General features: G+C 54.7%; 23 non-coding genes across 23 annotated transcripts; all 23 read left to right on the top strand.

The window, feature by feature from the left end:
• The first annotated feature begins 517 nt into the window (after window positions 1-517).
• Window positions 518-636, top strand: LOC126214312 (5S ribosomal RNA). The gene has a single exon (XR_007541783.1). It is a non-coding gene; the product is annotated as a 5S ribosomal RNA (ribosomal RNA).
• An 816-nt stretch (window positions 637-1,452) lies between these two features.
• On the top strand, window positions 1,453-1,571 carry LOC126214311 (5S ribosomal RNA). The gene has a single exon (XR_007541782.1). It is a non-coding gene; the product is annotated as a 5S ribosomal RNA (ribosomal RNA).
• An 833-nt stretch (window positions 1,572-2,404) lies between these two features.
• On the top strand, window positions 2,405-2,523 carry LOC126214310 (5S ribosomal RNA). The gene has a single exon (XR_007541781.1). It is a non-coding gene; the product is annotated as a 5S ribosomal RNA (ribosomal RNA).
• An 833-nt stretch (window positions 2,524-3,356) lies between these two features.
• Window positions 3,357-3,475, top strand: LOC126214309 (5S ribosomal RNA). Its single transcript, XR_007541780.1, has one exon. It is a non-coding gene; the product is annotated as a 5S ribosomal RNA (ribosomal RNA).
• Window positions 3,476-4,291: 816 nt separating this feature from the next.
• LOC126214461 (5S ribosomal RNA) lies at window positions 4,292-4,410 on the top strand. The gene has a single exon (XR_007541917.1). It is a non-coding gene; the product is annotated as a 5S ribosomal RNA (ribosomal RNA).
• Window positions 4,411-5,226: 816 nt separating this feature from the next.
• Window positions 5,227-5,345, top strand: LOC126214460 (5S ribosomal RNA). Its single transcript, XR_007541916.1, has one exon. It is a non-coding gene; the product is annotated as a 5S ribosomal RNA (ribosomal RNA).
• An 833-nt stretch (window positions 5,346-6,178) lies between these two features.
• Window positions 6,179-6,297, top strand: LOC126214308 (5S ribosomal RNA). Its single transcript, XR_007541779.1, has one exon. It is a non-coding gene; the product is annotated as a 5S ribosomal RNA (ribosomal RNA).
• Window positions 6,298-7,130: 833 nt separating this feature from the next.
• LOC126214307 (5S ribosomal RNA) lies at window positions 7,131-7,249 on the top strand. Its single transcript, XR_007541778.1, has one exon. It is a non-coding gene; the product is annotated as a 5S ribosomal RNA (ribosomal RNA).
• Window positions 7,250-8,082: 833 nt separating this feature from the next.
• On the top strand, window positions 8,083-8,201 carry LOC126214306 (5S ribosomal RNA). The gene has a single exon (XR_007541777.1). It is a non-coding gene; the product is annotated as a 5S ribosomal RNA (ribosomal RNA).
• Window positions 8,202-9,034: 833 nt separating this feature from the next.
• On the top strand, window positions 9,035-9,153 carry LOC126214303 (5S ribosomal RNA). The gene has a single exon (XR_007541775.1). It is a non-coding gene; the product is annotated as a 5S ribosomal RNA (ribosomal RNA).
• Window positions 9,154-9,986: 833 nt separating this feature from the next.
• Window positions 9,987-10,105, top strand: LOC126214302 (5S ribosomal RNA). Its single transcript, XR_007541774.1, has one exon. It is a non-coding gene; the product is annotated as a 5S ribosomal RNA (ribosomal RNA).
• An 816-nt stretch (window positions 10,106-10,921) lies between these two features.
• Window positions 10,922-11,040, top strand: LOC126214301 (5S ribosomal RNA). Its single transcript, XR_007541773.1, has one exon. It is a non-coding gene; the product is annotated as a 5S ribosomal RNA (ribosomal RNA).
• An 833-nt stretch (window positions 11,041-11,873) lies between these two features.
• LOC126214300 (5S ribosomal RNA) lies at window positions 11,874-11,992 on the top strand. Its single transcript, XR_007541772.1, has one exon. It is a non-coding gene; the product is annotated as a 5S ribosomal RNA (ribosomal RNA).
• Window positions 11,993-12,825: 833 nt separating this feature from the next.
• On the top strand, window positions 12,826-12,944 carry LOC126214299 (5S ribosomal RNA). Its single transcript, XR_007541771.1, has one exon. It is a non-coding gene; the product is annotated as a 5S ribosomal RNA (ribosomal RNA).
• Window positions 12,945-13,777: 833 nt separating this feature from the next.
• LOC126214298 (5S ribosomal RNA) lies at window positions 13,778-13,896 on the top strand. The gene has a single exon (XR_007541770.1). It is a non-coding gene; the product is annotated as a 5S ribosomal RNA (ribosomal RNA).
• Window positions 13,897-14,712: 816 nt separating this feature from the next.
• Window positions 14,713-14,831, top strand: LOC126214458 (5S ribosomal RNA). The gene has a single exon (XR_007541915.1). It is a non-coding gene; the product is annotated as a 5S ribosomal RNA (ribosomal RNA).
• An 816-nt stretch (window positions 14,832-15,647) lies between these two features.
• On the top strand, window positions 15,648-15,766 carry LOC126214457 (5S ribosomal RNA). Its single transcript, XR_007541914.1, has one exon. It is a non-coding gene; the product is annotated as a 5S ribosomal RNA (ribosomal RNA).
• An 833-nt stretch (window positions 15,767-16,599) lies between these two features.
• Window positions 16,600-16,718, top strand: LOC126214297 (5S ribosomal RNA). The gene has a single exon (XR_007541769.1). It is a non-coding gene; the product is annotated as a 5S ribosomal RNA (ribosomal RNA).
• An 833-nt stretch (window positions 16,719-17,551) lies between these two features.
• Window positions 17,552-17,670, top strand: LOC126214296 (5S ribosomal RNA). Its single transcript, XR_007541768.1, has one exon. It is a non-coding gene; the product is annotated as a 5S ribosomal RNA (ribosomal RNA).
• An 833-nt stretch (window positions 17,671-18,503) lies between these two features.
• LOC126214295 (5S ribosomal RNA) lies at window positions 18,504-18,622 on the top strand. Its single transcript, XR_007541767.1, has one exon. It is a non-coding gene; the product is annotated as a 5S ribosomal RNA (ribosomal RNA).
• Window positions 18,623-19,438: 816 nt separating this feature from the next.
• Window positions 19,439-19,557, top strand: LOC126214456 (5S ribosomal RNA). Its single transcript, XR_007541913.1, has one exon. It is a non-coding gene; the product is annotated as a 5S ribosomal RNA (ribosomal RNA).
• An 816-nt stretch (window positions 19,558-20,373) lies between these two features.
• Window positions 20,374-20,492, top strand: LOC126214455 (5S ribosomal RNA). The gene has a single exon (XR_007541912.1). It is a non-coding gene; the product is annotated as a 5S ribosomal RNA (ribosomal RNA).
• An 833-nt stretch (window positions 20,493-21,325) lies between these two features.
• LOC126214454 (5S ribosomal RNA) lies at window positions 21,326-21,444 on the top strand. The gene has a single exon (XR_007541911.1). It is a non-coding gene; the product is annotated as a 5S ribosomal RNA (ribosomal RNA).
• Window positions 21,445-22,024: the final 580 nt, after the last annotated feature.

Here is a 22,024-nt window from a genome sequence, read left to right as displayed (position 1 = left end):
CGCAGACGTTTGTCGTACTTGCGCTGTCATATGGACCACGACCCGAGCGGCAGCGAGCGGCAGTCGAGCAAAGTCGGGACAAGTCGGGACGGGGACGGGGACAGGGATAGGAATGGTGCGAATGCACTGCAAACTATGCACACACCCGGTGTGAGGCGAGGCGAGGAAGCCCACATCGCTACCAGTGGCGCCCTCCAGCACGACACTGCCACACCCCGCACAGGCCGTCCGCTGGACACCAGGGACAAGATGCGTCCTCCGCTAGTGTCGAAGGCTGCACGCGCCCAGCGAATGACAGGAGGTGCAACGAGCAGCAGTGCGTCTCACACACGCGGCGGTGCGCCCGCTAATTCGGCCGTCGCTCTGCTGGGACGCCGGGCGCGCCCCCCGCGCCGTCCTCGAGGAACTGGCTGTTGCGGAAGGAAGTGCTTTCGTCAAATGCGGCCGAAAACTAACATTTTGTGTGTTGGGAGAAAAGCCGAACGCGAATTCTGCCGTGCTCCTACGTTACATGAGTGCCAACGGCCATACCATGATGAATACACCGGTTCTCGTCCGATCACCGAAGTTAAGCATCATCGGGCCCGGTTAGTACTTGGATGGGTGACCGCCTGGGAAACCCGGGTGCTGTTGGCTTCCTTCCTTTTTTTTTTTTTGTTTTATGTCGCTACCCCTACCACCTTTCTGTTGTGACAAAGATGCTTCCTTAAGCCTTTTAAACTACTGCAATGGTACGAAAATGCAGTAGTCAACTCAGTTTGAGGGAGAATTTGCTAAGCAAGTTTGCCAAGAAAACTTTGAAAACGACAAAACAGTACGAATCGGCAGGTGATTTCTGAAATACGTCACCGCCTATTGTTGTGTAGGAGTGTAGAGTTCGAAATTTGATTTGTAATCACGAATTTATTCCTTAGTCGTCTCGTCTCGCCTCGTCCCGCAGACGTTTGTCGTACTTGCGCTGTCATATGGACCACGACCCGAGCGGCAGCGAGCGGCAGTCGAGCAAAGTCGGGACAAGTCGGGACGGGGACGGGGACAGGGATAGGAATGGTGCGAATGCACTGCAAACTATGCACACACCCGGTGTGAGGCGAGGCGAGGAAGCCCACATCGCTACCAGTGGCGCCCTCCAGCACGACACTGCCACACCCCGCACAGGCCGTCCGCTGGACACCAGGGACAAGATGCGTCCTCCGCTAGTGTCGAAGGCTGCACGCGCCCAGCGAATGACAGGAGGTGCAACGAGCAGCAGTGCGTCTCACACACGCGGCGGTGCGCCCGCTAATTCGGCCGTCGCTCTGCTGGGACGCCGGGCGCGCCCCCCGCGCCGTCCTCGAGGAACTGGCTGTTGCGGAAGGAAGTGCTTTCGTCAAATGCGGCCGAAAACTAACATTTTGTGTGTTGGGAGAAAAGCCGAACGCGAATTCTGCCGTGCTCCTACGTTACATGAGTGCCAACGGCCATACCATGATGAATACACCGGTTCTCGTCCGATCACCGAAGTTAAGCATCATCGGGCCCGGTTAGTACTTGGATGGGTGACCGCCTGGGAAACCCGGGTGCTGTTGGCTTCCTTCCTTTTTTTTTTTTTGTTTTATGTCGCTACCCCTACCAGCCCAATTTTCAAACCACCTTTCTGTTGTGACAAAGATGCTTCCTTAAGCCTTTTAAACTACTGCAATGGTACGAAAATGCAGTAGTCAACTCAGTTTGAGGGAGAATTTGCTAAGCAAGTTTGCCAAGAAAACTTTGAAAACGACAAAACAGTACGAATCGGCAGGTGATTTCTGAAATACGTCACCGCCTATTGTTGTGTAGGAGTGTAGAGTTCGAAATTTGATTTGTAATCACGAATTTATTCCTTAGTCGTCTCGTCTCGCCTCGTCCCGCAGACGTTTGTCGTACTTGCGCTGTCATATGGACCACGACCCGAGCGGCAGCGAGCGGCAGTCGAGCAAAGTCGGGACAAGTCGGGACGGGGACGGGGACAGGGATAGGAATGGTGCGAATGCACTGCAAACTATGCACACACCCGGTGTGAGGCGAGGCGAGGAAGCCCACATCGCTACCAGTGGCGCCCTCCAGCACGACACTGCCACACCCCGCACAGGCCGTCCGCTGGACACCAGGGACAAGATGCGTCCTCCGCTAGTGTCGAAGGCTGCACGCGCCCAGCGAATGACAGGAGGTGCAACGAGCAGCAGTGCGTCTCACACACGCGGCGGTGCGCCCGCTAATTCGGCCGTCGCTCTGCTGGGACGCCGGGCGCGCCCCCCGCGCCGTCCTCGAGGAACTGGCTGTTGCGGAAGGAAGTGCTTTCGTCAAATGCGGCCGAAAACTAACATTTTGTGTGTTGGGAGAAAAGCCGAACGCGAATTCTGCCGTGCTCCTACGTTACATGAGTGCCAACGGCCATACCATGATGAATACACCGGTTCTCGTCCGATCACCGAAGTTAAGCATCATCGGGCCCGGTTAGTACTTGGATGGGTGACCGCCTGGGAAACCCGGGTGCTGTTGGCTTCCTTCCTTTTTTTTTTTTTGTTTTATGTCGCTACCCCTACCAGCCCAATTTTCAAACCACCTTTCTGTTGTGACAAAGATGCTTCCTTAAGCCTTTTAAACTACTGCAATGGTACGAAAATGCAGTAGTCAACTCAGTTTGAGGGAGAATTTGCTAAGCAAGTTTGCCAAGAAAACTTTGAAAACGACAAAACAGTACGAATCGGCAGGTGATTTCTGAAATACGTCACCGCCTATTGTTGTGTAGGAGTGTAGAGTTCGAAATTTGATTTGTAATCACGAATTTATTCCTTAGTCGTCTCGTCTCGCCTCGTCCCGCAGACGTTTGTCGTACTTGCGCTGTCATATGGACCACGACCCGAGCGGCAGCGAGCGGCAGTCGAGCAAAGTCGGGACAAGTCGGGACGGGGACGGGGACAGGGATAGGAATGGTGCGAATGCACTGCAAACTATGCACACACCCGGTGTGAGGCGAGGCGAGGAAGCCCACATCGCTACCAGTGGCGCCCTCCAGCACGACACTGCCACACCCCGCACAGGCCGTCCGCTGGACACCAGGGACAAGATGCGTCCTCCGCTAGTGTCGAAGGCTGCACGCGCCCAGCGAATGACAGGAGGTGCAACGAGCAGCAGTGCGTCTCACACACCCGGCGGTGCGCCCGCTAATTCGGCCGTCGCTCTGCTGGGACGCCGGGCGCGCCCCCCGCGCCGTCCTCGAGGAACTGGCTGTTGCGGAAGGAAGTGCTTTCGTCAAATGCGGCCGAAAACTAACATTTTGTGTGTTGGGAGAAAAGCCGAACGCGAATTCTGCCGTGCTCCTACGTTACATGAGTGCCAACGGCCATACCATGATGAATACACCGGTTCTCGTCCGATCACCGAAGTTAAGCATCATCGGGCCCGGTTAGTACTTGGATGGGTGACCGCCTGGGAAACCCGGGTGCTGTTGGCTTCCTTCCTTTTTTTTTTTTTGTTTTATGTCGCTACCCCTACCACCTTTCTGTTGTGACAAAGATGCTTCCTTAAGCCTTTTAAACTACTGCAATGGTACGAAAATGCAGTAGTCAACTCAGTTTGAGGGAGAATTTGCTAAGCAAGTTTGCCAAGAAAACTTTGAAAACGACAAAACAGTACGAATCGGCAGGTGATTTCTGAAATACGTCACCGCCTATTGTTGTGTAGGAGTGTAGAGTTCGAAATTTGATTTGTAATCACGAATTTATTCCTTAGTCGTCTCGTCTCGCCTCGTCCCGCAGACGTTTGTCGTACTTGCGCTGTCATATGGACCACGACCCGAGCGGCAGCGAGCGGCAGTCGAGCAAAGTCGGGACAAGTCGGGACGGGGACGGGGACAGGGATAGGAATGGTGCGAATGCACTGCAAACTATGCACACACCCGGTGTGAGGCGAGGCGAGGAAGCCCACATCGCTACCAGTGGCGCCCTCCAGCACGACACTGCCACACCCCGCACAGGCCGTCCGCTGGACACCAGGGACAAGATGCGTCCTCCGCTAGTGTCGAAGGCTGCACGCGCCCAGCGAATGACAGGAGGTGCAACGAGCAGCAGTGCGTCTCACACACCCGGCGGTGCGCCCGCTAATTCGGCCGTCGCTCTGCTGGGACGCCGGGCGCGCCCCCCGCGCCGTCCTCGAGGAACTGGCTGTTGCGGAAGGAAGTGCTTTCGTCAAATGCGGCCGAAAACTAACATTTTGTGTGTTGGGAGAAAAGCCGAACGCGAATTCTGCCGTGCTCCTACGTTACATGAGTGCCAACGGCCATACCATGAGGAATACACCGGTTCTCGTCCGATCACCGAAGTTAAGCATCATCGGGCCCGGTTAGTACTTGGATGGGTGACCGCCTGGGAAACCCGGGTGCTGTTGGCTTCCTTCCTTTTTTTTTTTTTGTTTTATGTCGCTACCCCTACCACCTTTCTGTTGTGACAAAGATGCTTCCTTAAGCCTTTTAAACTACTGCAATGGTACGAAAATGCAGTAGTCAACTCAGTTTGAGGGAGAATTTGCTAAGCAAGTTTGCCAAGAAAACTTTGAAAACGACAAAACAGTACGAATCGGCAGGTGATTTCTGAAATACGTCACCGCCTATTGTTGTGTAGGAGTGTAGAGTTCGAAATTTGATTTGTAATCACGAATTTATTCCTTAGTCGTCTCGTCTCGCCTCGTCCCGCAGACGTTTGTCGTACTTGCGCTGTCATATGGACCACGACCCGAGCGGCAGCGAGCGGCAGTCGAGCAAAGTCGGGACAAGTCGGGACGGGGACGGGGACAGGGATAGGAATGGTGCGAATGCACTGCAAACTATGCACACACCCGGTGTGAGGCGAGGCGAGGAAGCCCACATCGCTACCAGTGGCGCCCTCCAGCACGACACTGCCACACCCCGCACAGGCCGTCCGCTGGACACCAGGGACAAGATGCGTCCTCCGCTAGTGTCGAAGGCTGCACGCGCCCAGCGAATGACAGGAGGTGCAACGAGCAGCAGTGCGTCTCACACACCCGGCGGTGCGCCCGCTAATTCGGCCGTCGCTCTGCTGGGACGCCGGGCGCGCCCCCCGCGCCGTCCTCGAGGAACTGGCTGTTGCGGAAGGAAGTGCTTTCGTCAAATGCGGCCGAAAACTAACATTTTGTGTGTTGGGAGAAAAGCCGAACGCGAATTCTGCCGTGCTCCTACGTTACATGAGTGCCAACGGCCATACCATGAGGAATACACCGGTTCTCGTCCGATCACCGAAGTTAAGCATCATCGGGCCCGGTTAGTACTTGGATGGGTGACCGCCTGGGAAACCCGGGTGCTGTTGGCTTCCTTCCTTTTTTTTTTTTTGTTTTATGTCGCTACCCCTACCAGCCCAATTTTCAAACCACCTTTCTGTTGTGACAAAGATGCTTCCTTAAGCCTTTTAAACTACTGCAATGGTACGAAAATGCAGTAGTCAACTCAGTTTGAGGGAGAATTTGCTAAGCAAGTTTGCCAAGAAAACTTTGAAAACGACAAAACAGTACGAATCGGCAGGTGATTTCTGAAATACGTCACCGCCTATTGTTGTGTAGGAGTGTAGAGTTCGAAATTTGATTTGTAATCACGAATTTATTCCTTAGTCGTCTCGTCTCGCCTCGTCCCGCAGACGTTTGTCGTACTTGCGCTGTCATATGGACCACGACCCGAGCGGCAGCGAGCGGCAGTCGAGCAAAGTCGGGACAAGTCGGGACGGGGACGGGGACAGGGATAGGAATGGTGCGAATGCACTGCAAACTATGCACACACCCGGTGTGAGGCGAGGCGAGGAAGCCCACATCGCTACCAGTGGCGCCCTCCAGCACGACACTGCCACACCCCGCACAGGCCGTCCGCTGGACACCAGGGACAAGATGCGTCCTCCGCTAGTGTCGAAGGCTGCACGCGCCCAGCGAATGACAGGAGGTGCAACGAGCAGCAGTGCGTCTCACACACGCGGCGGTGCGCCCGCTAATTCGGCCGTCGCTCTGCTGGGACGCCGGGCGCGCCCCCCGCGCCGTCCTCGAGGAACTGGCTGTTGCGGAAGGAAGTGCTTTCGTCAAATGCGGCCGAAAACTAACATTTTGTGTGTTGGGAGAAAAGCCGAACGCGAATTCTGCCGTGCTCCTACGTTACATGAGTGCCAACGGCCATACCATGATGAATACACCGGTTCTCGTCCGATCACCGAAGTTAAGCATCATCGGGCCCGGTTAGTACTTGGATGGGTGACCGCCTGGGAAACCCGGGTGCTGTTGGCTTCCTTCCTTTTTTTTTTTTTGTTTTATGTCGCTACCCCTACCAGCCCAATTTTCAAACCACCTTTCTGTTGTGACAAAGATGCTTCCTTAAGCCTTTTAAACTACTGCAATGGTACGAAAATGCAGTAGTCAACTCAGTTTGAGGGAGAATTTGCTAAGCAAGTTTGCCAAGAAAACTTTGAAAACGACAAAACAGTACGAATCGGCAGGTGATTTCTGAAATACGTCACCGCCTATTGTTGTGTAGGAGTGTAGAGTTCGAAATTTGATTTGTAATCACGAATTTATTCCTTAGTCGTCTCGTCTCGCCTCGTCCCGCAGACGTTTGTCGTACTTGCGCTGTCATATGGACCACGACCCGAGCGGCAGCGAGCGGCAGTCGAGCAAAGTCGGGACAAGTCGGGACGGGGACGGGGACAGGGATAGGAATGGTGCGAATGCACTGCAAACTATGCACACACCCGGTGTGAGGCGAGGCGAGGAAGCCCACATCGCTACCAGTGGCGCCCTCCAGCACGACACTGCCACACCCCGCACAGGCCGTCCGCTGGACACCAGGGACAAGATGCGTCCTCCGCTAGTGTCGAAGGCTGCACGCGCCCAGCGAATGACAGGAGGTGCAACGAGCAGCAGTGCGTCTCACACACGCGGCGGTGCGCCCGCTAATTCGGCCGTCGCTCTGCTGGGACGCCGGGCGCGCCCCCCGCGCCGTCCTCGAGGAACTGGCTGTTGCGGAAGGAAGTGCTTTCGTCAAATGCGGCCGAAAACTAACATTTTGTGTGTTGGGAGAAAAGCCGAACGCGAATTCTGCCGTGCTCCTACGTTACATGAGTGCCAACGGCCATACCATGATGAATACACCGGTTCTCGTCCGATCACCGAAGTTAAGCATCATCGGGCCCGGTTAGTACTTGGATGGGTGACCGCCTGGGAAACCCGGGTGCTGTTGGCTTCCTTCCTTTTTTTTTTTTTGTTTTATGTCGCTACCCCTACCAGCCCAATTTTCAAACCACCTTTCTGTTGTGACAAAGATGCTTCCTTAAGCCTTTTAAACTACTGCAATGGTACGAAAATGCAGTAGTCAACTCAGTTTGAGGGAGAATTTGCTAAGCAAGTTTGCCAAGAAAACTTTGAAAACGACAAAACAGTACGAATCGGCAGGTGATTTCTGAAATACGTCACCGCCTATTGTTGTGTAGGAGTGTAGAGTTCGAAATTTGATTTGTAATCACGAATTTATTCCTTAGTCGTCTCGTCTCGCCTCGTCCCGCAGACGTTTGTCGTACTTGCGCTGTCATATGGACCACGACCCGAGCGGCAGCGAGCGGCAGTCGAGCAAAGTCGGGACAAGTCGGGACGGGGACGGGGACAGGGATAGGAATGGTGCGAATGCACTGCAAACTATGCACACACCCGGTGTGAGGCGAGGCGAGGAAGCCCACATCGCTACCAGTGGCGCCCTCCAGCACGACACTGCCACACCCCGCACAGGCCGTCCGCTGGACACCAGGGACAAGATGCGTCCTCCGCTAGTGTCGAAGGCTGCACGCGCCCAGCGAATGACAGGAGGTGCAACGAGCAGCAGTGCGTCTCACACACGCGGCGGTGCGCCCGCTAATTCGGCCGTCGCTCTGCTGGGACGCCGGGCGCGCCCCCCGCGCCGTCCTCGAGGAACTGGCTGTTGCGGAAGGAAGTGCTTTCGTCAAATGCGGCCGAAAACTAACATTTTGTGTGTTGGGAGAAAAGCCGAACGCGAATTCTGCCGTGCTCCTACGTTACATGAGTGCCAACGGCCATACCATGATGAATACACCGGTTCTCGTCCGATCACCGAAGTTAAGCATCATCGGGCCCGGTTAGTACTTGGATGGGTGACCGCCTGGGAAACCCGGGTGCTGTTGGCTTCCTTCCTTTTTTTTTTTTTGTTTTATGTCGCTACCCCTACCAGCCCAATTTTCAAACCACCTTTCTGTTGTGACAAAGATGCTTCCTTAAGCCTTTTAAACTACTGCAATGGTACGAAAATGCAGTAGTCAACTCAGTTTGAGGGAGAATTTGCTAAGCAAGTTTGCCAAGAAAACTTTGAAAACGACAAAACAGTACGAATCGGCAGGTGATTTCTGAAATACGTCACCGCCTATTGTTGTGTAGGAGTGTAGAGTTCGAAATTTGATTTGTAATCACGAATTTATTCCTTAGTCGTCTCGTCTCGCCTCGTCCCGCAGACGTTTGTCGTACTTGCGCTGTCATATGGACCACGACCCGAGCGGCAGCGAGCGGCAGTCGAGCAAAGTCGGGACAAGTCGGGACGGGGACGGGGACAGGGATAGGAATGGTGCGAATGCACTGCAAACTATGCACACACCCGGTGTGAGGCGAGGCGAGGAAGCCCACATCGCTACCAGTGGCGCCCTCCAGCACGACACTGCCACACCCCGCACAGGCCGTCCGCTGGACACCAGGGACAAGATGCGTCCTCCGCTAGTGTCGAAGGCTGCACGCGCCCAGCGAATGACAGGAGGTGCAACGAGCAGCAGTGCGTCTCACACACGCGGCGGTGCGCCCGCTAATTCGGCCGTCGCTCTGCTGGGACGCCGGGCGCGCCCCCCGCGCCGTCCTCGAGGAACTGGCTGTTGCGGAAGGAAGTGCTTTCGTCAAATGCGGCCGAAAACTAACATTTTGTGTGTTGGGAGAAAAGCCGAACGCGAATTCTGCCGTGCTCCTACGTTACATGAGTGCCAACGGCCATACCATGATGAATACACCGGTTCTCGTCCGATCACCGAAGTTAAGCATCATCGGGCCCGGTTAGTACTTGGATGGGTGACCGCCTGGGAAACCCGGGTGCTGTTGGCTTCCTTCCTTTTTTTTTTTTTGTTTTATGTCGCTACCCCTACCAGCCCAATTTTCAAACCACCTTTCTGTTGTGACAAAGATGCTTCCTTAAGCCTTTTAAACTACTGCAATGGTACGAAAATGCAGTAGTCAACTCAGTTTGAGGGAGAATTTGCTAAGCAAGTTTGCCAAGAAAACTTTGAAAACGACAAAACAGTACGAATCGGCAGGTGATTTCTGAAATACGTCACCGCCTATTGTTGTGTAGGAGTGTAGAGTTCGAAATTTGATTTGTAATCACGAATTTATTCCTTAGTCGTCTCGTCTCGCCTCGTCCCGCAGACGTTTGTCGTACTTGCGCTGTCATATGGACCACGACCCGAGCGGCAGCGAGCGGCAGTCGAGCAAAGTCGGGACAAGTCGGGACGGGGACGGGGACAGGGATAGGAATGGTGCGAATGCACTGCAAACTATGCACACACCCGGTGTGAGGCGAGGCGAGGAAGCCCACATCGCTACCAGTGGCGCCCTCCAGCACGACACTGCCACACCCCGCACAGGCCGTCCGCTGGACACCAGGGACAAGATGCGTCCTCCGCTAGTGTCGAAGGCTGCACGCGCCCAGCGAATGACAGGAGGTGCAACGAGCAGCAGTGCGTCTCACACACGCGGCGGTGCGCCCGCTAATTCGGCCGTCGCTCTGCTGGGACGCCGGGCGCGCCCCCCGCGCCGTCCTCGAGGAACTGGCTGTTGCGGAAGGAAGTGCTTTCGTCAAATGCGGCCGAAAACTAACATTTTGTGTGTTGGGAGAAAAGCCGAACGCGAATTCTGCCGTGCTCCTACGTTACATGAGTGCCAACGGCCATACCATGATGAATACACCGGTTCTCGTCCGATCACCGAAGTTAAGCATCATCGGGCCCGGTTAGTACTTGGATGGGTGACCGCCTGGGAAACCCGGGTGCTGTTGGCTTCCTTCCTTTTTTTTTTTTTGTTTTATGTCGCTACCCCTACCACCTTTCTGTTGTGACAAAGATGCTTCCTTAAGCCTTTTAAACTACTGCAATGGTACGAAAATGCAGTAGTCAACTCAGTTTGAGGGAGAATTTGCTAAGCAAGTTTGCCAAGAAAACTTTGAAAACGACAAAACAGTACGAATCGGCAGGTGATTTCTGAAATACGTCACCGCCTATTGTTGTGTAGGAGTGTAGAGTTCGAAATTTGATTTGTAATCACGAATTTATTCCTTAGTCGTCTCGTCTCGCCTCGTCCCGCAGACGTTTGTCGTACTTGCGCTGTCATATGGACCACGACCCGAGCGGCAGCGAGCGGCAGTCGAGCAAAGTCGGGACAAGTCGGGACGGGGACGGGGACAGGGATAGGAATGGTGCGAATGCACTGCAAACTATGCACACACCCGGTGTGAGGCGAGGCGAGGAAGCCCACATCGCTACCAGTGGCGCCCTCCAGCACGACACTGCCACACCCCGCACAGGCCGTCCGCTGGACACCAGGGACAAGATGCGTCCTCCGCTAGTGTCGAAGGCTGCACGCGCCCAGCGAATGACAGGAGGTGCAACGAGCAGCAGTGCGTCTCACACACGCGGCGGTGCGCCCGCTAATTCGGCCGTCGCTCTGCTGGGACGCCGGGCGCGCCCCCCGCGCCGTCCTCGAGGAACTGGCTGTTGCGGAAGGAAGTGCTTTCGTCAAATGCGGCCGAAAACTAACATTTTGTGTGTTGGGAGAAAAGCCGAACGCGAATTCTGCCGTGCTCCTACGTTACATGAGTGCCAACGGCCATACCATGATGAATACACCGGTTCTCGTCCGATCACCGAAGTTAAGCATCATCGGGCCCGGTTAGTACTTGGATGGGTGACCGCCTGGGAAACCCGGGTGCTGTTGGCTTCCTTCCTTTTTTTTTTTTTGTTTTATGTCGCTACCCCTACCAGCCCAATTTTCAAACCACCTTTCTGTTGTGACAAAGATGCTTCCTTAAGCCTTTTAAACTACTGCAATGGTACGAAAATGCAGTAGTCAACTCAGTTTGAGGGAGAATTTGCTAAGCAAGTTTGCCAAGAAAACTTTGAAAACGACAAAACAGTACGAATCGGCAGGTGATTTCTGAAATACGTCACCGCCTATTGTTGTGTAGGAGTGTAGAGTTCGAAATTTGATTTGTAATCACGAATTTATTCCTTAGTCGTCTCGTCTCGCCTCGTCCCGCAGACGTTTGTCGTACTTGCGCTGTCATATGGACCACGACCCGAGCGGCAGCGAGCGGCAGTCGAGCAAAGTCGGGACAAGTCGGGACGGGGACGGGGACAGGGATAGGAATGGTGCGAATGCACTGCAAACTATGCACACACCCGGTGTGAGGCGAGGCGAGGAAGCCCACATCGCTACCAGTGGCGCCCTCCAGCACGACACTGCCACACCCCGCACAGGCCGTCCGCTGGACACCAGGGACAAGATGCGTCCTCCGCTAGTGTCGAAGGCTGCACGCGCCCAGCGAATGACAGGAGGTGCAACGAGCAGCAGTGCGTCTCACACACGCGGCGGTGCGCCCGCTAATTCGGCCGTCGCTCTGCTGGGACGCCGGGCGCGCCCCCCGCGCCGTCCTCGAGGAACTGGCTGTTGCGGAAGGAAGTGCTTTCGTCAAATGCGGCCGAAAACTAACATTTTGTGTGTTGGGAGAAAAGCCGAACGCGAATTCTGCCGTGCTCCTACGTTACATGAGTGCCAACGGCCATACCATGATGAATACACCGGTTCTCGTCCGATCACCGAAGTTAAGCATCATCGGGCCCGGTTAGTACTTGGATGGGTGACCGCCTGGGAAACCCGGGTGCTGTTGGCTTCCTTCCTTTTTTTTTTTTTGTTTTATGTCGCTACCCCTACCAGCCCAATTTTCAAACCACCTTTCTGTTGTGACAAAGATGCTTCCTTAAGCCTTTTAAACTACTGCAATGGTACGAAAATGCAGTAGTCAACTCAGTTTGAGGGAGAATTTGCTAAGCAAGTTTGCCAAGAAAACTTTGAAAACGACAAAACAGTACGAATCGGCAGGTGATTTCTGAAATACGTCACCGCCTATTGTTGTGTAGGAGTGTAGAGTTCGAAATTTGATTTGTAATCACGAATTTATTCCTTAGTCGTCTCGTCTCGCCTCGTCCCGCAGACGTTTGTCGTACTTGCGCTGTCATATGGACCACGACCCGAGCGGCAGCGAGCGGCAGTCGAGCAAAGTCGGGACAAGTCGGGACGGGGACGGGGACAGGGATAGGAATGGTGCGAATGCACTGCAAACTATGCACACACCCGGTGTGAGGCGAGGCGAGGAAGCCCACATCGCTACCAGTGGCGCCCTCCAGCACGACACTGCCACACCCCGCACAGGCCGTCCGCTGGACACCAGGGACAAGATGCGTCCTCCGCTAGTGTCGAAGGCTGCACGCGCCCAGCGAATGACAGGAGGTGCAACGAGCAGCAGAGCGTCTCACACACGCGGCGGTGCGCCCGCTAATTCGGCCGTCGCTCTGCTGGGACGCCGGGCGCGCCCCCCGCGCCGTCCTCGAGGAACTGGCTGTTGCGGAAGGAAGTGCTTTCGTCAAATGCGGCCGAAAACTAACATTTTGTGTGTTGGGAGAAAAGCCGAACGCGAATTCTGCCGTGCTCCTACGTTACATGAGTGCCAACGGCCATACCATGATGAATACACCGGTTCTCGTCCGATCACCGAAGTTAAGCATCATCGGGCCCGGTTAGTACTTGGATGGGTGACCGCCTGGGAAACCCGGGTGCTGTTGGCTTCCTTCCTTTTTTTTTTTTTGTTTTATGTCGCTACCCCTACCAGCCCAATTTTCAAACCACCTTTCTGTTGTGACAAAGATGCTTCCTTAAGCCTTTTAAACTACTGCAATGGTACGAAAATGCAGTAGTCAACTCAGTTTGAGGGAGAATTTGCTAAGCAAGTTTGCCAAGAAAACTTTGAAAACGACAAAACAGTACGAATCGGCAGGTGATTTCTGAAATACGTCACCGCCTATTGTTGTGTAGGAGTGTAGAGTTCGAAATTTGATTTGTAATCACGAATTTATTCCTTAGTCGTCTCGTCTCGCCTCGTCCCGCAGACGTTTGTCGTACTTGCGCTGTCATATGGACCACGACCCGAGCGGCAGCGAGCGGCAGTCGAGCAAAGTCGGGACAAGTCGGGACGGGGACGGGGACAGGGATAGGAATGGTGCGAATGCACTGCAAACTATGCACACACCCGGTGTGAGGCGAGGCGAGGAAGCCCACATCGCTACCAGTGGCGCCCTCCAGCACGACACTGCCACACCCCGCACAGGCCGTCCGCTGGACACCAGGGACAAGATGCGTCCTCCGCTAGTGTCGAAGGCTGCACGCGCCCAGCGAATGACAGGAGGTGCAACGAGCAGCAGTGCGTCTCACACACGCGGCGGTGCGCCCGCTAATTCGGCCGTCGCTCTGCTGGGACGCCGGGCGCGCCCCCCGCGCCGTCCTCGAGGAACTGGCTGTTGCGGAAGGAAGTGCTTTCGTCAAATGCGGCCGAAAACTAACATTTTGTGTGTTGGGAGAAAAGCCGAACGCGAATTCTGCCGTGCTCCTACGTTACATGAGTGCCAACGGCCATACCATGATGAATACACCGGTTCTCGTCCGATCACCGAAGTTAAGCATCATCGGGCCCGGTTAGTACTTGGATGGGTGACCGCCTGGGAAACCCGGGTGCTGTTGGCTTCCTTCCTTTTTTTTTTTTTGTTTTATGTCGCTACCCCTACCACCTTTCTGTTGTGACAAAGATGCTTCCTTAAGCCTTTTAAACTACTGCAATGGTACGAAAATGCAGTAGTCAACTCAGTTTGAGGGAGAATTTGCTAAGCAAGTTTGCCAAGAAAACTTTGAAAACGACAAAACAGTACGAATCGGCAGGTGATTTCTGAAATACGTCACCGCCTATTGTTGTGTAGGAGTGTAGAGTTCGAAATTTGATTTGTAATCACGAATTTATTCCTTAGTCGTCTCGTCTCGCCTCGTCCCGCAGACGTTTGTCGTACTTGCGCTGTCATATGGACCACGACCCGAGCGGCAGCGAGCGGCAGTCGAGCAAAGTCGGGACAAGTCGGGACGGGGACGGGGACAGGGATAGGAATGGTGCGAATGCACTGCAAACTATGCACACACCCGGTGTGAGGCGAGGCGAGGAAGCCCACATCGCTACCAGTGGCGCCCTCCAGCACGACACTGCCACACCCCGCACAGGCCGTCCGCTGGACACCAGGGACAAGATGCGTCCTCCGCTAGTGTCGAAGGCTGCACGCGCCCAGCGAATGACAGGAGGTGCAACGAGCAGCAGTGCGTCTCACACACCCGGCGGTGCGCCCGCTAATTCGGCCGTCGCTCTGCTGGGACGCCGGGCGCGCCCCCCGCGCCGTCCTCGAGGAACTGGCTGTTGCGGAAGGAAGTGCTTTCGTCAAATGCGGCCGAAAACTAACATTTTGTGTGTTGGGAGAAAAGCCGAACGCGAATTCTGCCGTGCTCCTACGTTACATGAGTGCCAACGGCCATACCATGAGGAATACACCGGTTCTCGTCCGATCACCGAAGTTAAGCATCATCGGGCCCGGTTAGTACTTGGATGGGTGACCGCCTGGGAAACCCGGGTGCTGTTGGCTTCCTTCCTTTTTTTTTTTTTGTTTTATGTCGCTACCCCTACCACCTTTCTGTTGTGACAAAGATGCTTCCTTAAGCCTTTTAAACTACTGCAATGGTACGAAAATGCAGTAGTCAACTCAGTTTGAGGGAGAATTTGCTAAGCAAGTTTGCCAAGAAAACTTTGAAAACGACAAAACAGTACGAATCGGCAGGTGATTTCTGAAATACGTCACCGCCTATTGTTGTGTAGGAGTGTAGAGTTCGAAATTTGATTTGTAATCACGAATTTATTCCTTAGTCGTCTCGTCTCGCCTCGTCCCGCAGACGTTTGTCGTACTTGCGCTGTCATATGGACCACGACCCGAGCGGCAGCGAGCGGCAGTCGAGCAAAGTCGGGACAAGTCGGGACGGGGACGGGGACAGGGATAGGAATGGTGCGAATGCACTGCAAACTATGCACACACCCGGTGTGAGGCGAGGCGAGGAAGCCCACATCGCTACCAGTGGCGCCCTCCAGCACGACACTGCCACACCCCGCACAGGCCGTCCGCTGGACACCAGGGACAAGATGCGTCCTCCGCTAGTGTCGAAGGCTGCACGCGCCCAGCGAATGACAGGAGGTGCAACGAGCAGCAGTGCGTCTCACACACCCGGCGGTGCGCCCGCTAATTCGGCCGTCGCTCTGCTGGGACGCCGGGCGCGCCCCCCGCGCCGTCCTCGAGGAACTGGCTGTTGCGGAAGGAAGTGCTTTCGTCAAATGCGGCCGAAAACTAACATTTTGTGTGTTGGGAGAAAAGCCGAACGCGAATTCTGCCGTGCTCCTACGTTACATGAGTGCCAACGGCCATACCATGAGGAATACACCGGTTCTCGTCCGATCACCGAAGTTAAGCATCATCGGGCCCGGTTAGTACTTGGATGGGTGACCGCCTGGGAAACCCGGGTGCTGTTGGCTTCCTTCCTTTTTTTTTTTTTGTTTTATGTCGCTACCCCTACCAGCCCAATTTTCAAACCACCTTTCTGTTGTGACAAAGATGCTTCCTTAAGCCTTTTAAACTACTGCAATGGTACGAAAATGCAGTAGTCAACTCAGTTTGAGGGAGAATTTGCTAAGCAAGTTTGCCAAGAAAACTTTGAAAACGACAAAACAGTACGAATCGGCAGGTGATTTCTGAAATACGTCACCGCCTATTGTTGTGTAGGAGTGTAGAGTTCGAAATTTGATTTGTAATCACGAATTTATTCCTTAGTCGTCTCGTCTCGCCTCGTCCCGCAGACGTTTGTCGTACTTGCGCTGTCATATGGACCACGACCCGAGCGGCAGCGAGCGGCAGTCGAGCAAAGTCGGGACAAGTCGGGACGGGGACGGGGACAGGGATAGGAATGGTGCGAATGCACTGCAAACTATGCACACACCCGGTGTGAGGCGAGGCGAGGAAGCCCACATCGCTACCAGTGGCGCCCTCCAGCACGACACTGCCACACCCCGCACAGGCCGTCCGCTGGACACCAGGGACAAGATGCGTCCTCCGCTAGTGTCGAAGGCTGCACGCGCCCAGCGAATGACAGGAGGTGCAACGAGCAGCAGTGCGTCTCACACACGCGGCGGTGCGCCCGCTAATTCGGCCGTCGCTCTGCTGGGACGCCGGGCGCGCCCCCCGCGCCGTCCTCGAGGAACTGGCTGTTGCGGAAGGAAGTGCTTTCGTCAAATGCGGCCGAAAACTAACATTTTGTGTGTTGGGAGAAAAGCCGAACGCGAATTCTGCCGTGCTCCTACGTTACATGAGTGCCAACGGCCATACCATGATGAATACACCGGTTCTCGTCCGATCACCGAAGTTAAGCATCATCGGGCCCGGTTAGTACTTGGATGGGTGACCGCCTGGGAAACCCGGGTGCTGTTGGCTTCCTTCCTTTTTTTTTTTTTGTTTTATGTCGCTACCCCTACCAGCCCAATTTTCAAACCACCTTTCTGTTGTGACAAAGATGCTTCCTTAAGCCTTTTAAACTACTGCAATGGTACGAAAATGCAGTAGTCAACTCAGTTTGAGGGAGAATTTGCTAAGCAAGTTTGCCAAGAAAACTTTGAAAACGACAAAACAGTACGAATCGGCAGGTGATTTCTGAAATACGTCACCGCCTATTGTTGTGTAGGAGTGTAGAGTTCGAAATTTGATTTGTAATCACGAATTTATTCCTTAGTCGTCTCGTCTCGCCTCGTCCCGCAGACGTTTGTCGTACTTGCGCTGTCATATGGACCACGACCCGAGCGGCAGCGAGCGGCAGTCGAGCAAAGTCGGGACAAGTCGGGACGGGGACGGGGACAGGGATAGGAATGGTGCGAATGCACTGCAAACTATGCACACACCCGGTGTGAGGCGAGGCGAGGAAGCCCACATCGCTACCAGTGGCGCCCTCCAGCACGACACTGCCACACCCCGCACAGGCCGTCCGCTGGACACCAGGGACAAGATGCGTCCTCCGCTAGTGTCGAAGGCTGCACGCGCCCAGCGAATGACAGGAGGTGCAACGAGCAGCAGTGCGTCTCACACACGCGGCGGTGCGCCCGCTAATTCGGCCGTCGCTCTGCTGGGACGCCGGGCGCGCCCCCCGCGCCGTCCTCGAGGAACTGGCTGTTGCGGAAGGAAGTGCTTTCGTCAAATGCGGCCGAAAACTAACATTTTGTGTGTTGGGAGAAAAGCCGAACGCGAATTCTGCCGTGCTCCTACGTTACATGAGTGCCAACGGCCATACCATGATGAATACACCGGTTCTCGTCCGATCACCGAAGTTAAGCATCATCGGGCCCGGTTAGTACTTGGATGGGTGACCGCCTGGGAAACCCGGGTGCTGTTGGCTTCCTTCCTTTTTTTTTTTTTGTTTTATGTCGCTACCCCTACCAGCCCAATTTTCAAACCACCTTTCTGTTGTGACAAAGATGCTTCCTTAAGCCTTTTAAACTACTGCAATGGTACGAAAATGCAGTAGTCAACTCAGTTTGAGGGAGAATTTGCTAAGCAAGTTTGCCAAGAAAACTTTGAAAACGACAAAACAGTACGAATCGGCAGGTGATTTCTGAAATACGTCACCGCCTATTGTTGTGTAGGAGTGTAGAGTTCGAAATTTGATTTGTAATCACGAATTTATTCCTTAGTCGTCTCGTCTCGCCTCGTCCCGCAGACGTTTGTCGTACTTGCGCTGTCATATGGACCACGACCCGAGCGGCAGCGAGCGGCAGTCGAGCAAAGTCGGGACAAGTCGGGACGGGGACGGGGACAGGGATAGGAATGGTGCGAATGCACTGCAAACTATGCACACACCCGGTGTGAGGCGAGGCGAGGAAGCCCACATCGCTACCAGTGGCGCCCTCCAGCACGACACTGCCACACCCCGCACAGGCCGTCCGCTGGACACCAGGGACAAGATGCGTCCTCCGCTAGTGTCGAAGGCTGCACGCGCCCAGCGAATGACAGGAGGTGCAACGAGCAGCAGTGCGTCTCACACACGCGGCGGTGCGCCCGCTAATTCGGCCGTCGCTCTGCTGGGACGCCGGGCGCGCCCCCCGCGCCGTCCTCGAGGAACTGGCTGTTGCGGAAGGAAGTGCTTTCGTCAAATGCGGCCGAAAACTAACATTTTGTGTGTTGGGAGAAAAGCCGAACGCGAATTCTGCCGTGCTCCTACGTTACATGAGTGCCAACGGCCATACCATGATGAATACACCGGTTCTCGTCCGATCACCGAAGTTAAGCATCATCGGGCCCGGTTAGTACTTGGATGGGTGACCGCCTGGGAAACCCGGGTGCTGTTGGCTTCCTTCCTTTTTTTTTTTTTGTTTTATGTCGCTACCCCTACCACCTTTCTGTTGTGACAAAGATGCTTCCTTAAGCCTTTTAAACTACTGCAATGGTACGAAAATGCAGTAGTCAACTCAGTTTGAGGGAGAATTTGCTAAGCAAGTTTGCCAAGAAAACTTTGAAAACGACAAAACAGTACGAATCGGCAGGTGATTTCTGAAATACGTCACCGCCTATTGTTGTGTAGGAGTGTAGAGTTCGAAATTTGATTTGTAATCACGAATTTATTCCTTAGTCGTCTCGTCTCGCCTCGTCCCGCAGACGTTTGTCGTACTTGCGCTGTCATATGGACCACGACCCGAGCGGCAGCGAGCGGCAGTCGAGCAAAGTCGGGACAAGTCGGGACGGGGACGGGGACAGGGATAGGAATGGTGCGAATGCACTGCAAACTATGCACACACCCGGTGTGAGGCGAGGCGAGGAAGCCCACATCGCTACCAGTGGCGCCCTCCAGCACGACACTGCCACACCCCGCACAGGCCGTCCGCTGGACACCAGGGACAAGATGCGTCCTCCGCTAGTGTCGAAGGCTGCACGCGCCCAGCGAATGACAGGAGGTGCAACGAGCAGCAGTGCGTCTCACACACCCGGCGGTGCGCCCGCTAATTCGGCCGTCGCTCTGCTGGGACGCCGGGCGCGCCCCCCGCGCCGTCCTCGAGGAACTGGCTGTTGCGGAAGGAAGTGCTTTCGTCAAATGCGGCCGAAAACTAACATTTTGTGTGTTGGGAGAAAAGCCGAACGCGAATTCTGCCGTGCTCCTACGTTACATGAGTGCCAACGGCCATACCATGAGGAATACACCGGTTCTCGTCCGATCACCGAAGTTAAGCATCATCGGGCCCGGTTAGTACTTGGATGGGTGACCGCCTGGGAAACCCGGGTGCTGTTGGCTTCCTTCCTTTTTTTTTTTTTGTTTTATGTCGCTACCCCTACCACCTTTCTGTTGTGACAAAGATGCTTCCTTAAGCCTTTTAAACTACTGCAATGGTACGAAAATGCAGTAGTCAACTCAGTTTGAGGGAGAATTTGCTAAGCAAGTTTGCCAAGAAAACTTTGAAAACGACAAAACAGTACGAATCGGCAGGTGATTTCTGAAATACGTCACCGCCTATTGTTGTGTAGGAGTGTAGAGTTCGAAATTTGATTTGTAATCACGAATTTATTCCTTAGTCGTCTCGTCTCGCCTCGTCCCGCAGACGTTTGTCGTACTTGCGCTGTCATATGGACCACGACCCGAGCGGCAGCGAGCGGCAGTCGAGCAAAGTCGGGACAAGTCGGGACGGGGACGGGGACAGGGATAGGAATGGTGCGAATGCACTGCAAACTATGCACACACCCGGTGTGAGGCGAGGCGAGGAAGCCCACATCGCTACCAGTGGCGCCCTCCAGCACGACACTGCCACACCCCGCACAGGCCGTCCGCTGGACACCAGGGACAAGATGCGTCCTCCGCTAGTGTCGAAGGCTGCACGCGCCCAGCGAATGACAGGAGGTGCAACGAGCAGCAGTGCGTCTCACACACCCGGCGGTGCGCCCGCTAATTCGGCCGTCGCTCTGCTGGGACGCCGGGCGCGCCCCCCGCGCCGTCCTCGAGGAACTGGCTGTTGCGGAAGGAAGTGCTTTCGTCAAATGCGGCCGAAAACTAACATTTTGTGTGTTGGGAGAAAAGCCGAACGCGAATTCTGCCGTGCTCCTACGTTACATGAGTGCCAACGGCCATACCATGAGGAATACACCGGTTCTCGTCCGATCACCGAAGTTAAGCATCATCGGGCCCGGTTAGTACTTGGATGGGTGACCGCCTGGGAAACCCGGGTGCTGTTGGCTTCCTTCCTTTTTTTTTTTTTGTTTTATGTCGCTACCCCTACCAGCCCAATTTTCAAACCACCTTTCTGTTGTGACAAAGATGCTTCCTTAAGCCTTTTAAACTACTGCAATGGTACGAAAATGCAGTAGTCAACTCAGTTTGAGGGAGAATTTGCTAAGCAAGTTTGCCAAGAAAACTTTGAAAACGACAAAACAGTACGAATCGGCAGGTGATTTCTGAAATACGTCACCGCCTATTGTTGTGTAGGAGTGTAGAGTTCGAAATTTGATTTGTAATCACGAATTTATTCCTTAGTCGTCTCGTCTCGCCTCGTCCCGCAGACGTTTGTCGTACTTGCGCTGTCATATGGACCACGACCCGAGCGGCAGCGAGCGGCAGTCGAGCAAAGTCGGGACAAGTCGGGACGGGGACGGGGACAGGGATAGGAATGGTGCGAATGCACTGCAAACTATGCACACACCCGGTGTGAGGCGAGGCGAGGAAGCCCACATCGCTACCAGTGGCGCCCTCCAGCACGACACTGCCACACCCCGCACAGGCCGTCCGCTGGACACCAGGGACAAGATGCGTCCTCCGCTAGTGTCGAAGGCTGCACGCGCCCAGCGAATGACAGGAGGTGCAACGAGCAGCAGTGCGTCTCACACACCCGGCGGTGCGCCCGCTAATTCGGCCGTCGCTCTGCTGGGACGCCGGGCGCGCCCCCCGCGCCGTCCTCGAGGAACTGGCTGTTGCGGAAGGAAGTGCTTTCGTCAAATGCGGCCGAAAACTAACATTTTGTGTGTTGGGAGAAAAGCCGAACGCGAATTCTGCCGTGCTCCTACGTTACATGAGTGCCAACGGCCATACCATGAGGAATACACCGGTTCTCGTCCGATCACCGAAGTTAAGCATCATCGGGCCCGGTTAGTACTTGGATGGGTGACCGCCTGGGAAACCCGGGTGCTGTTGGCTTCCTTCCTTTTTTTTTTTTTGTTTTATGTCGCTACCCCTACCACCTTTCTGTTGTGACAAAGATGCTTCCTTAAGCCTTTTAAACTACTGCAATGGTACGAAAATGCAGTAGTCAACTCAGTTTGAGGGAGAATTTGCTAAGCAAGTTTGCCAAGAAAACTTTGAAAACGACAAAACAGTACGAATCGGCAGGTGATTTCTGAAATACGTCACCGCCTATTGTTGTGTAGGAGTGTAGAGTTCGAAATTTGATTTGTAATCACGAATTTATTCCTTAGTCGTCTCGTCTCGCCTCGTCCCGCAGACGTTTGTCGTACTTGCGCTGTCATATGGACCACGACCCGAGCGGCAGCGAGCGGCAGTCGAGCAAAGTCGGGACAAGTCGGGACGGGGACGGGGACAGGGATAGGAATGGTGCGAATGCACTGCAAACTATGCACACACCCGGTGTGAGGCGAGGCGAGGAAGCCCACATCGCTACCAGTGGCGCCCTCCAGCACGACACTGCCACACCCCGCACAGGCCGTCCGCTGGACACCAGGGACAAGATGCGTCCTCCGCTAGTGTCGAAGGCTGCACG

Source organism: Schistocerca nitens, chromosome 11 (assembly GCF_023898315.1).
Source record: "Schistocerca nitens isolate TAMUIC-IGC-003100 chromosome 11, iqSchNite1.1, whole genome shotgun sequence".
NCBI classification, from domain to species: domain Eukaryota; kingdom Metazoa; phylum Arthropoda; class Insecta; order Orthoptera; family Acrididae; genus Schistocerca; species Schistocerca nitens.
The sequence above is the reverse complement of the archived record's forward strand: the minus strand, read 5'-3'. Positions and strand labels throughout refer to the sequence as shown.